The sequence below is a fragment of the Hemiscyllium ocellatum genome, chromosome 29, assembly GCF_020745735.1.
Source record: "Hemiscyllium ocellatum isolate sHemOce1 chromosome 29, sHemOce1.pat.X.cur, whole genome shotgun sequence".
In the NCBI taxonomy this organism is placed as follows: domain Eukaryota; kingdom Metazoa; phylum Chordata; class Chondrichthyes; order Orectolobiformes; family Hemiscylliidae; genus Hemiscyllium; species Hemiscyllium ocellatum.
Window position 1 is genome coordinate 9,337,098 of NC_083429.1, and position 13,417 is coordinate 9,350,514.

A 13,417-nucleotide genomic window follows, 5' to 3' on the forward strand; every position below is an offset into this window, starting at 1 on the left:
TTACTGGAGTCAAGTTAGGTAAAGGGGCAGTACAACGAGATCTAGGTGTTTTTGTACATCAGTAAATGAAAGCAAGCATGCAGGTACAGCAGGCAATGAAGAAAGCTAATAGCATGCTGGCCTTCATAACAAGAGGAATTGAGTATAGAAGCAAAGAGGTCCTTCTGCAGCTGTAAAGGGCACTGGTGAGACGGCACCTGGAATATTGTGTGCAGTTTTGATCTCCAAATTTGAGGAAAGACATTCTGGCTATTGAGAGAATGCAGCGGAGGTTCAGCAGATCAATTCCCGGAATGGCGGGACTGCCTTACGTTGAAAGATTGGAGTGACTGGGCCTGTATACCCTTGTGTTTAGAAGGCTGAGAGGAGATCTGATTGACACGGTTAAGATTATTAAATGATTGGACACTCTGTAGGTGGGAAGCATGTTTCTGCTGATGGGTGAGTCCCGAACCAGAGGTCACAGTTTGAAAATAAGTGGTATGCCATTTAGAACAGAGTTCATGAGAAACGCCTTCACCCAGACAGTGGTGGGTGTGTGGAATTCTATGCCCGATCGGGCTGTGGAGGCCAAGCCACTAGAAACTTTCAAGAAAGAGTTGCATATAGCTCTTAAGGATAGTCGAAGACCTTCATGGATTATGGGGATAAGATACTGATTGAGGATGACCAACCATGATCATAATGAATGGTGGTGCTGGCGTGAAGCGCAGAATGCCTTACTCCTGCATCTATTGTCTACTGTCTATTGTGACAATGATAGATTGAGTGTGAAGGTGCCAATGTTATGGTGATGGAGCGAGTAGGATGGTGTGACAGATTACGCTGATGGAGTGAATATGAGGACATAAGGTGATAATGACGAATGAATACCAGAAGGTCAGAGAAAGGGGGACAGGGTGACAGTGACTGAGTGAATGTGAAGGTTCAAGGGTGACAGTGACAGAGTGAGTGAGAGGGATACCGGTTGACAGTGACAGAGTTAGTGTGATTGGGTAAGGATGATGGAGAAAGAGAGAGTGTGTGGTTCTTAGGGTAACGGGGGCAGAGAGATTGTGAGGGGCACAGGTTGACAGTGATGGAGTGAGTGTGACTGAATCATTGTTTCAGTGATGGCGTGACAGTGATTTCGTGAGTGTGAGCGGGTCCGGTTGATAGTGACTAAGTGCATTGAGTGATGGTTATGGAGTGAGTGTGAGGTGGTCAGGGTGACGATGATAGATTACATATCTGTGTGTGTGGGCGTGTGTGTGATACAGTGACATAGTGAGTGTGAGGGGTCAGGGTGACGCTGGTGGAGTGACTGTGAGGGGGTCAGGTTGACACTGACAGAGTATGTGTGCAGGATTCAGGGTCATGGTGCTGGAACGAGTGTGATGGTGTCAGAGTGGCAGTGATCGGAAGAGTCTGAAGGGCTCAGGGTGACAGTGATAGAGTGAGTGTGAGGGGCTCAGGTTGATCGGGGCAGAGAAAGTGAGAGGGGCTGGGCGTGACCATGCCGGGGTGAGTGTGCGTGCCTGAGTGTGACGGGGACGATTGCACCTGTGTGCGTCAGGTTCATATTGATGCAATAGATATGAGTGATTCAAGGTGACGGTGACGAAGTCATTGTGACCCTGTCAGGGAAATAGTGACGTATGAGTGCGAGGGGGCCAGGCTGTCAGAGGCTGAGTGAGTGTGAGCATGTCAGGGTGAAAGTGACAGAATAGTGTGGCGACTCTAGATGACAATGATATAGTGAGTGTAAGAGGGTCAGGGTAGGAGCGAATGTGACGGGGTCAGTTTGACGGTCACCAAGTGATTTTATGGGGTTCTGGGTGAAGGTGACAGAGTGTGCCCGATGGGGTCAGGGTGACAGTCATGGAGTGAGTGTGAGGCGTCAGGGTGATGCTGACGGAATGATTGTGCGGGGTGAGCGTGACGATTATGGAGAGAATGTGAAGGTGACCTGGTGCTGGTCATGGAGAGAGTGATAGAGGGATAGGGTGATGATGATGGAGTAACTGTGATGGGTTCTGGGTTCAGGGTGACGGTGACGGAGTGAGTGTGAGCGGGTTAGGGCTACGGTGATGGAGTGAATGTGTGTGGGTCATGCTGAGAGTGATTGAACGAGTGTGGTGGTATCGATTTGATAGTGGCGGAGTGAGTGTGAGTGATTCAGGGTGACGGTGACAGGAAAACTGTAATGGGATCAGGATGACTGAGATGGAGCGAGTGTGAGGGGGTCAGTTTGGGAGTGAGTGTGACTGCGTCAGGTTGACTGTGACGTAGTGATTTTGAGGGGTTTCGGGTGATAGTGCCAGAGTGTGAGAGACGGTGTCAAGGTTATGGTGATAGAGTGAGGGGGTTAGGATGGCCAGGTAACGGTCATAGAGAGAGAGACTGAGGGGGTTAGGGTGATGGTGATGGAGTGAGTGTGAGGGGATCAGGGTGATGATGACTGAGTGTTTGTGAAACGTTGTCAGGGTGACAGGGATGAACTAAGTGGGAGGGTTTAATAATGATGATGAGGGAGTGAGTGCAATGTAGACATGGTTACTGTGACACAGTGAGTGTGAGGTGTTCAGCGTAGCAGTGAGTATTTGAGTTGTGCGTTCAAGGAGCCAGGGAGGTAGCACGTGTGACTGGATCAGATTGACCACAGGAGTGTGAGGTTATCAGAGTTACAGTGATGGAGCGAGCATAAGGGTTTCAGCGGGACAATCAATGATTGAGTATAAGGAATCAGGTTCATGGGAATGGAATGAGATTGAGGGGTCAGTGTGACTGTGAAGGAGGGAGTCTGATGGGGTCCGGGTGATAATGTCAGAATGAGTGTCGGGGAGTTATGGTGGTAGTAACAGAATGAGTGTGAGGTGGTAGGGTGACTGTGAAAGAGAGAGAGTGTGAGGGGGTCAGGGTGATGGTGATGTAGTGATTGTGAGGGGGTCAGGTTAACGGAGACTGAGTTTTATGGGGTTATGTTTACGGTGCTACTGAGTGAGTGTGAAGGAATCAGGGTGACGGTGACGGAGTGAGTGTGAAGGGTAAGGGTGGCGGTGAGCGTGTGAGTGTGACGGGTTCAGCGGGACCCTGACGGTGTGAGTGTGAGGGGGCCAGTGTGGCAGTTAGAGTTTGAATCGGAGCGGAACAGGGTGATTGTGTGTGAGTTTGAGGGGTTAAGGGTGAGAGTGAGGTTGTGTGTGTGTGTGCGTTTCAGGCTGACGGTACAGAATGAGTGTGAGGGTGTCAGTATGACGGTGATAGAGTGAGTGTGAGGTCGACAGGCTAATGGAGATTGAGTGATTGCGACGGAGTCAGTGTGACAGTGATCGAGTAAGTGTGAGGGGGTCAGGGTGATGGTGATGGAGCCAGTGGGAGCGGGACAGTGTGACGGGGACAAAGACTGTGTGAGTGTCTCAGCGTAACAGGAACAGAGAGACTGTGAGTGTCTCAGCGTGACAGGGATGGAGTGCATGCATGCTTCCATCAGGTTGGTATTCATAAATTGAATATGAGTGTTTCAGGGTGACTGTGAATCTGTGAGTGTGACCCTGTCAGGGAAATGATGGCGGAGTGAGTGTGAGGCTTCCAGCTCATCACCCGTGGCTCTCAGTGATAGAAAAATCTTTTTATGGGATCCCACAATTTCTTTCTGATCTTCCCACAATATCCAGGGATATACTTGATTAGTTCCCTGTGATTTTCCTACCTTTTGTGCATTTCAAAACCTTCAGGACCTCCTGTTCTGTAATGTGGACTCTTTTGAAGACATCACTGTTTATTTCCCCGCCTTTCCCAGACTTTATCCACAGTAAGTTGAAACGTAAAATTTTCGTTTAGGATCTCAGCCATCTCCTCTGCTTCCATGCTTGTTGGCCCCATTGGTAATTAAAGAACCATATTCCATCCGTATTTAATCTTCTGTTGTTATATACTTGCAGTTTCCTCTGTTTGAACTACCAGAGCTTTCTGTGGGTCCCTTTGGACCCTCCTGATTTCCCACTTAAGTGTATTCCTCCACCTGCAATGTTGTTCAATGGATTTCCTTAATCCAGCTGGCTATATGTGATACGTGCTCCATTTCTCTTGATCAGAACCTCAATATCCCCAGTCATCCAGGTTTTGCTTACTTTCATCAGCATTATCCTTCGCACTAACAGGAATATGCTGCCCCTGAATTCTCGTTTTATCTCTCTGTTGAAAGCTTCCCATCTGCCTGACGTCCCTTTAACTGCAAATAGCCTCCGCAATCAATTGTTAAATGCTCTTGACTCATACATTCTGGATTCAGGCAAGGCCCGTTTTGATCAATAACTTGTGAATCAGCCATGTTCTTTTCCAACACTATTTTCAAACTAATACGATTGTGGTGACTTTGCAAATGTGTTTCCCCACGAACACCTCAGTCGCTTTCCTTACCTTGTTTCCCAAGGGAAAGTCAGGTTTTCGCCCTTCCTGCAGTCCGACCATTGACATTTTGACCGGGATAGTTTTCTTGAACATGCCGAACAAATCCTTCCCATTCAAGCCGTGAACTCTCTGGCAGGCCCAGTTTAAGTTTGCAAAGTTAAAATGCCCGCCCATTACAACGCTATAATTCTGACAGATATCTGAGGTGCCCCGACATATTTGCTACTCAATTTCCCACTGACTATTGAGGGCCTGTAGTGCAGTTATATCAAAGTGATGACCAATTCTCACTTCTCATTTCCACCATTACAGCATCACTGGGCGATCCCCAGGAATATATTCTCTAAGTACTGCAGTGATGTTTCACTGATCAAAAACTTCAATCCCCTCCTCTCTCACCTCCTGTTCGCTCCATCCTGTAGAATGTGTACCCTTGAACATTGAGTTGTCAGTCCTGTCCCTCCCTCAGCTTGTTTCTGTCAGACCTATGGTATCCTAATCCCATGTCCATGCACCAAGTACATCTCCCTTAATTGTTGGATCTAATATATGTTGAAATAAAATAGTTTAATTGATCCGTTTTCCCTTATTGGCTGCTGTGCTCTTGCCGGTATTTTCTATATAAATGACTCTCTTGAAATTCTGTCCCAGCCTCAACCTTCAGACTGCAGCCTGAGACCATCCCCTCACTGTAGACAACACCCTCATCTTTCATGTCATCTGCAAACCGAGTAATGATACCTTCTGCTTTCACATCCAAGGTATTAATGTACACACAAGCAGCAATGGTTCCTGCACAGATCCCTGTAGTACACACACTGGTGAAAGAATTTCAAACACAAAACCAACCCTCCATCAATTGTGGATCCAATATGCCAACTTGTCTTGGATCCCATTGGTCAGTTGACCAACCTTCCATGTGAGACATTGTCAAAGGCAATAGCGAGCTCCAAGGAAACCACATCATCTGCATTGCCCTCATCAATGTTTTAATCGTGATTTCAAAGAAAACTCAGCTGGATTAATCAGACAGGATCTTCCTTTACCAAATCCGTGCTGACTTTCCCTAATTGTCCCTCAGAACTGTTTCCAATAAATTCCCTCCCCCTGTTTTCAAACTATCTGCTGTGTAATTACCTGGCCTACTCCTGCTACCCTTCTTGAACATAGAACCACATTAGCCATCCTCCAGTCATTCGGCATTTCACCTGCGGTCAGCAAAGTATTAAATATATCTACCAGGGTCCCAGGAATCTCCTCCCTTACCTCCCATAGCAGCCTGGGATACATTTCATTGGTACTGAGGATTTCTCCATCTTTATGCCTGTGAAACATGTAATACCTCCTTATTGATCTTAACATGTTCTCGAACCTCACCATCCCAACTGAAATCGCGGGCTACAATGTCTTTCTACTGTTTGAATACAGATAGGAATTATCCATTGAAGACTTCACCTACTTCCTCTGGCTCCATGCACAGATTCTACCTTTGGTTTCCAACAGGCTTCACTCTTTGGCTGGGAATCCTCTAACTATGACTTTGTCATAAAATACCTTGCAGTTTTCCTTAACAGAGTCTGCCAAGGATATTTAATGACCATTGCTTGCCCCTCATTTCTAAGGGAATTGGATTTGAACCAGAGGGGTACCAGTATGCCTTGGTGGTGTTGGTTGGGGGCCGGGTGGATAGAGATGGAGGTGGAGGCGATGGGTTTGGTTGACTGAATGGCATGCATGAGGCCTAACTGGTAAGGGAGATGAGCTCAGAGTATGGATTCGCTATGGGGACTGCAATTTTCCAACTAGAACAGAAACATGGCTGAGAGATATAGGACATAGATACACTGCTGGGCAAGGAACAGTTCCATCCTCGGCTGCAATTCCACGATCTGCTGAGAGTCCTGCTTTCACCTCTACTGTACCGGTCCTCACTGAGACAGCACAGGGCATCACAGACATCAATCCTGGCCCATGCTTTATTAGTGATCTCTATAATGTCCTCCATTCCTGTTTATCCTTCCTCTGTTTGGAATCTCCTCTCGTCCCCACAATGCTCTCTGTCTCTGTCAGGTTCTCCAATCCGTAACAACCGAAACCCTAAACTTCTTCAGTAGATACTAAATTCCATCATCCCTGTTAACCTCGACAGTCCTGCCTATTCCTGTAAGATCATCTCACCAATATCATCCTCCATGTCAATGTGTTTGTCTTGAACCTCTCCACCCGTACCTATCGAAGTAAACTTCTCCAGATCCTACAACCTTCCTTATCTGTGAAAAATTATTCAGTCCATTGAGCTGTCCAAATCTCTGTAATCCCTTCCAGACCTGCAATACCTCCCTGTCTTTGTAACTATATCAGGCTCTTACCTGAGAATCTCACTATCTGTGAAATCTCCCAAGGACCTCCTGCCCTAGGAACCTTTTCCATCTGTTAATATCCTCCATGGCCGTGGATACATCAAATTCTATCATGGAATTTCGTCTCTACAATCCTAATGATGACAATAATCGCTTCCTGTCTCAACCAGATTCAATCTCTGTATACTCTAGAAGCCCAACTCCCCTTGCTGTGCATGTAATCTCCTTCAGTCACTGCAAATATTTATACCTTTAATGTTCTCCTCTTATCACTACGCTATTTTTTTCTGTTACCTTCATGAGCTGCTGTAATTGTCACTGTGACTCTCACCATGTTCCATCCCTACATCCTTCCGTTCCTCTAAAATGTCCTTATTATTCTTAAATACCTCCCTCTGTTCCACCTGTTCCAGTCTCCACAACTCTCTATATTTCTGTAGAAATTATAGAGTTAAAGCTTCTCCAATAACCTCAAATCCTCCTGATTTTTCTAATTCCCTTTCGTTGTGAAACTCTCCCAATCTCTGTAACATACGATCCTACAGGGTTGAAAGCCCTCCCTATCTTTGTATGCTCCACCAATCCCTAGAACTGTTCAAGTCTTTGTAACTTTGTTCTGCACCTTGAAACCTCCTGGGTGCTGAACCCTCTTCAGGCATTGCACTTTCTCTATTTCTGTTACTTTCCCCTGCTCTTAGAAATTCCCCTGTCTGTATGATCCCCTGCAGTCTCTGCATTGCTCCCAATCTCTAACCACCAACTGCTTCCACAACCCCCCCCCCCCCCCCACATCTTGTACCACTTCCAGTTCCTTCAGCACCTTCTATAGCTGCAAACTCGCCATTTTCCAAGGCTACTCTACTTCATACAATGGCTGTCAGAATCTGAAGTAACCTGACATTCTCCATTGCCTTCCTATCTTTGTAGCCTTCAGACCCTGGAAGCCTTCTTATAACTGTAAATGTCTTCCGTCACTTCAACGTTCCATATCTCTGATAGTATAGGCCATACACTTCTCCCTGAAACACACGTGCCTCTCAGATTGCCTGCCTTCCCTACATCGATCCCAATTCCTATCTCCAGAATCTAATCCAGTTCCCTCTATTTCTGTAACTTCCTCCAATTCCCAAACGTGTTTGTCCCACTGACATTCTTGACCAGATGTAACTCTGTTTAACTCTAACATCCTCGAGACCCTGTAATCCTCCCTACCTCTGTAACGTCTACCCATGCTTTCAACCCCCAACTACTGAGGAATGACTTCCTGCATTCGGCATAAGGCAGATGGAAGGACAGTGAACAGATATGATGGAACTGTCATTCCGGAGATGTAGCTGCAGAATGACCATCGCTGGGAAGGGAGTATTAAAGGATTGTTGGGATCAAGGCAGGACAGGCAAAAAGCCAACAAGTTGTGAAGAAAGGGTGAGGTTAATGCATAACTGAGACAGTCACGTGGACCTGAAGATCAAAATTTGGAGTCCATTTGGGTGGAGCTGAGATTAAACAAGCAGCAGCAAGCGTTAGCAGTAATTATTTTATAGGAACAGACAGTGGTGGTAATGTCAACATGGTTGCGTTCAGGACACTGAATATACTTGCAGCAAGGGCAGGACGGTAACTGTGTGTGACAGTGGTCTCCATCCCAACTGGATAACTAATGAGTATCAGGGCTGAAATGGATGGGATCCTGGATTGTACATGAGATGGTTTTCCAGAACATCATATCAAGAAGCCATCAACAAAATTGTCCATTGTAGATCAAATGCTGTGTAATAATAAATATCTAATAATCCAATTATAAAGGAGTTTGTGAGCAGAGATTCATAATGTTATAATGGAGATACTGAGTTGAGATGTAGGAGAAGATTTAGGCCATTTGACCTGATGATCTTCAACTCTACTTTTCTGCCTTCTCCACAAAACCCTCGTTTCCCTGATTCTTTACAATCTGACCATCTCTGTTCTAAATATTCTTAATGAACCAGCTACGGCAGCCCCCTGCAGTCAGGAATTCCCACAGATTCACTACCCTCTGAGTGAAGACATTCCGCCTCATCTCCATCTTAAATGGGTGCCCGTGCTGGGATTTTCTGCCCCCTGGTTACAGATTCTCACACAATTGAAATGAAAGGTAGTGACAAATATAATTATTGTAGATGAAATGAAAATTAGTTGAACTGGGGTTAATGAGCAAGGATATCCAAGGTTGCAGGAGGTGAAAGATCTGTTGGAAAGATGTGCAGAGAAATGGAAAATTGAGTTTAATCTGGACAACTGTGAGGTGATGTCAAAGTCAAAATGAAAGTTAGGATACTGAGGGACATTGACATACAGAAGAATCTTGGTCCAAGCCAGTAACTCCCTGAAAATGGCAACACAATTGTTTTAGATGGGAAATAAAGCAAATGGAACACTGGCCTTCATCGGTCACAACGTTGGGTATAGTGCTTTGCATCTGATGTTGTAATTGTATAAAACTACTGATTGGCCACACTTGGAGCAATGTGTGCAGTTCTCATCTCCAGAAAATAGGAATGATGTGGAGGCTCTGGAGAGGGTACAAAAAGGGTACAGCACGTTGCCTGTGTCATGTTTTTAAGGGTGTGTTAGGTGTTAAGAGGAAATTAAATGAAGTTGGATTGCTTTGTTAGAGTATTAGAGGCTGACAGGCGACCAGATACAGGAATAAACATTAAGACAGGGATAGATAAAGTGCATGGTCAGAATCTCTTTTCCAATGTATAAGTTTCAAATCGTAGTGCGCAGAGGTTCAAGGTGAGAAAGAAATTTTAAATGAAGTGCGTGAGGCAAGTTCTTTTTTTACAGAGAGTGTAAGTTGCCAAGCGAGGTCATAGAATCAGAAATGCGAGTAAAGATTTGAAGTGGCATTTAGACAGAAACATGAACGGGCAGAGAATAGAGGGACATGGAGCATGTGTATACAGATGGGATGAGTTAAGAATGACATGGGGCGAAGGGCCTATTGCTGCACTGTTCTATTTTCTAACTTCTCAGCATTTGTCCGATCAAAGCACTTCAGAATCTTACATGTTTCACTCAATTTCTCTCTCATTTTTCTCAACTTCAATGTGTTCATTCTCAATCTAGTCCACCTCTTCTTATTATAAAATCCCACCATTTCCAACATCAGCTGAGTGGACCTTCTCTGGCCTGCCTCTGATACAAGAATATCTTTCCTTTGTGCACACACACTGTTCATAATATTCTAGGTGTAGTATGACTTGTACCTTGCATCATTTTAGTAAGGCCTCGCTACATTTAGCTTCAATTCCCTTTGTAATAAATGGCAGCATTTGATTTGCTTTCTCTATTACTTGATGATACTGTAAGCTACTTTTTTTTCTGATTGATAAACAAGAACTCGCACAAACCTTTATGTTTCCAGTCTAAAACAAAATATTGTTAGCCTGACAGTAAGTCAGGAGTATGCTGAAATGAGTGAGAAACGACATATCAATAAAAAAAAACTGGACCCTTAGAAACACACTTTATAAAAGAGAATTTGTTTTTGAGCCTGTTGGATTTTATTTGTTGGTGTGAATATAAATGGCAGAATAGATAAGAGTGTGGTGGGGGTGGGTGATGGTACGGAGGATATTGTGTATTTGAATTTTCAGAAGCCTTTGTGCAAGTTTCAATAAGGGCCAAAGAGTAATTTGGTAGAGAATAGGTCCCCTTAAAGATCAATAAGTTCACCTATGTGTGGAACCAGAGGAGATGGGTGCGAACTTAAACAACAAAAAATGTCTTGTCGGTATTTACGCTGGAGAAAGACATGGAAGCTCGGGAACTTGAGGAAATAAATTGTGATGTCTTGGAAAGAATCCTCATCAGAGAAGAGAAAACGCTGGAATATTAAATCAAATAAAGATAGAGCAATTCTCAGTTGATCATTAGGTCGATCCGAGAATATTGTGGGAAACTGGGGAAGATTTTGCAGTGTCTCTAACAGTGATATTTATATTATCAACAGGCACAGTGAGGTGTCGGAAGACTGGAGGGAACATAATGCTGTTCTATCACTTAAGGACTGCAGGGAAAAGCCAGGAATTTACATCCCAGTGATGGGCAACTTGTTGGAGGAGATTCTGAGAGAAAGGAGCGACGCATATTTACAAAGGCAAGGGCTGATTCGAGATAGTCAGCATGGCTTTGTGAGTGGAAAACTGTGTTTCACAAACCGGATTGACTCTTCAAGGGGGTGGCCAAGAGATAGATGAAGGCACCAGGAACCCGATTTCGATTCCAGTCCCAGGCGACTGTCTATGTGGAGTTTACAAGTTTTCCCCATGTCTGCGTGGGGTTCCTCCAGGTGCTCCAGTTTCCAAAGATGTGCAAATTTGGTGAATCAGCCATGGTAAATTACCCACAGTCTTCAGGGTTGTGCAGGATTGACACGTTAGTTGGGGTAAATGGAGAGTAATAGGGTGGGGGAATGGTTTTGGGCCGGATGCTCTTCAGAGGGTCCGTATGGAGTATGTTGGGCCAATGGCCTGTTTCCACACTTTGGGGACTCACTGAAGGTAGCCAGGAAGGAACTAAAGAATGGACTTCGGACAGCTAGAATGGGACATGAAACAGCTTTGTTGGGAAGGATTAAGGAAAACCATAAACCATTCTTCAGGTATGTGCGGCAAGCGGATGGTGACCGTGAGGGCAGGGCTGGTCAGGGATAGTGGAGGGAACATGGTGTCAAAGGAGGTAGGGGGTTTCCTTCATGAATACTATGCTTTAGTATTCACTACTGAGCGGGACATTATCATTTGTGAGGGCAGCTTGAAAAGGACCGATATATGTGAACAGGTTGATGTTAAGAATGAGGATGCGCTGAGAATTGTGTAAAACATATAGATAGCTAAGTGTATTGGACCAGATGGGATATGCTCAAGTTTACTGCAAGAAGCGAGGGAATGGATTGCTGCGCCTTTGGCGATGACATTTGCACCCATACTGTTCACTGGAATAATGTCAGATGATTGGATGGCGGCAAATGTTGCTCGCTTGTTCAAGAAAGGGAATAGGGAAACTCCTGGGAATTACAGACCACTCTTTCTTATGTCTGTGGTAGGCAAATTATTGGAGAGGATTCTAAGAGAGGGATGTATGCCTCCGTAGAAAACCATAGTTTAATTAGAGATCGTCAGCATGGCTTTGTCAGGGACAGGTCATGCCTCACAAATCTTATTGAATCCTTCGAGAATGTGACAAAAAATAGAGTTACGCCTCATTCAGAAAGTACAGAGGCATGGCATTTCCATCGGTGGTAGGAGAGTCAGCTATATGAGGGACATTTAATAGACTCTTGGCATCGCATCATGGCCGAAAGGTCTTGTACTGTACTGTTCTGTGTTCTACGTTCCATGTGGTAAACTGGGTAATAAGCCCAGATCACTGTAAAACAATATGGCATTCAGGAGGAGCGAGGGAACTGGATACAAAATTGGCTTCTTGGTAGGTGATAGAGGGTGATGAGAGACATGTTTTGTCTGACTGGAGCCATGTGACCAGCGGTGCAATGGATCACTGTTGCTTGTCATTTGGATAAATGGTTTAAATGGGAATATTGGTTTTCTGGTAAGTCAGTGTTTTTGGGTGACACTGAAATTGCTGGTAACGTCAAGAGTGAAGAAGGTTATCTATGAAACAATAGGATGAACAGTGCTGCTGGGATAGTGGGCTGAAGAATAGAAGATGGAGTATAATTAGATAAATGTGAATTGTTCCATTTTATTGAAAAAATCAGGGCGGGGCTTGTACAGTTACTGTTCATGCCCTGGGTAGTGTTGTCAATCAGAGACCCAGGGATGCAGGAACACAGTTCCTTGAAAGTGGCGACACTGGTAGACAGGCTGGTGAAGCAGGTGTTTGGGATGGTTACCTTCATTGGGAAGAGTACTGAGAGTCGGAGTTGGGATGTCCTGTCGTGGCTGCACAAGATATTGGTGCGGCCTCCATAAAAGGATTGTTGATCATTCAGAAGAACTCATCAGGTTCACTTACCTACTTTAGGAAAGCACATCTGACATTCTAACCTGGTCTGGCCTACATGTGAATCCAGACCCACAGCAATATGGCTGTCTCTGATCTTCCCTCTGGGTAATTAGCAGTAGAGCAAAGAATACTGGTCCAATCAGTGACACCCTCATCCCATGAATAAATAAAAATACACATGTCTCTCCCCATCTCTGCAAACACCTCCAGCTGCAGCAATCCGTACTGGCTTTGTAACACCATTCAGGCCCTGACCACTTCCTGTAATACTCTCACCACCTCCAGCACCTTCACCTCTTCCTGTTCCTATCATGTCATTAAACCCTGACAAAGATTCTTCTTCCCATTGCCCACCCCACTGCCAGCAGACCCTTTGCAATCCCTTTAACACTTACTGCTTAAACTCTCTCTCATTTTAGGATTTTAAGTACTTTGTGGTAATCGTCTAAGCCTCATAATCTCAAATGATCCATTTTGTCCTGAGTGAGGGATGGGTGTGAATTTCTTTCTGAGGTTTTTCTGTTTCAATGGAACATCCTTTTGTTGAGTGATTTACACTGTTCCTTCAAATGTTTTCCACTGTTACAGACACATGTTTCAGTCTGATTAGCCTGTATAACTTGATCAGTTCTCCTCTCAAACTCATGTAG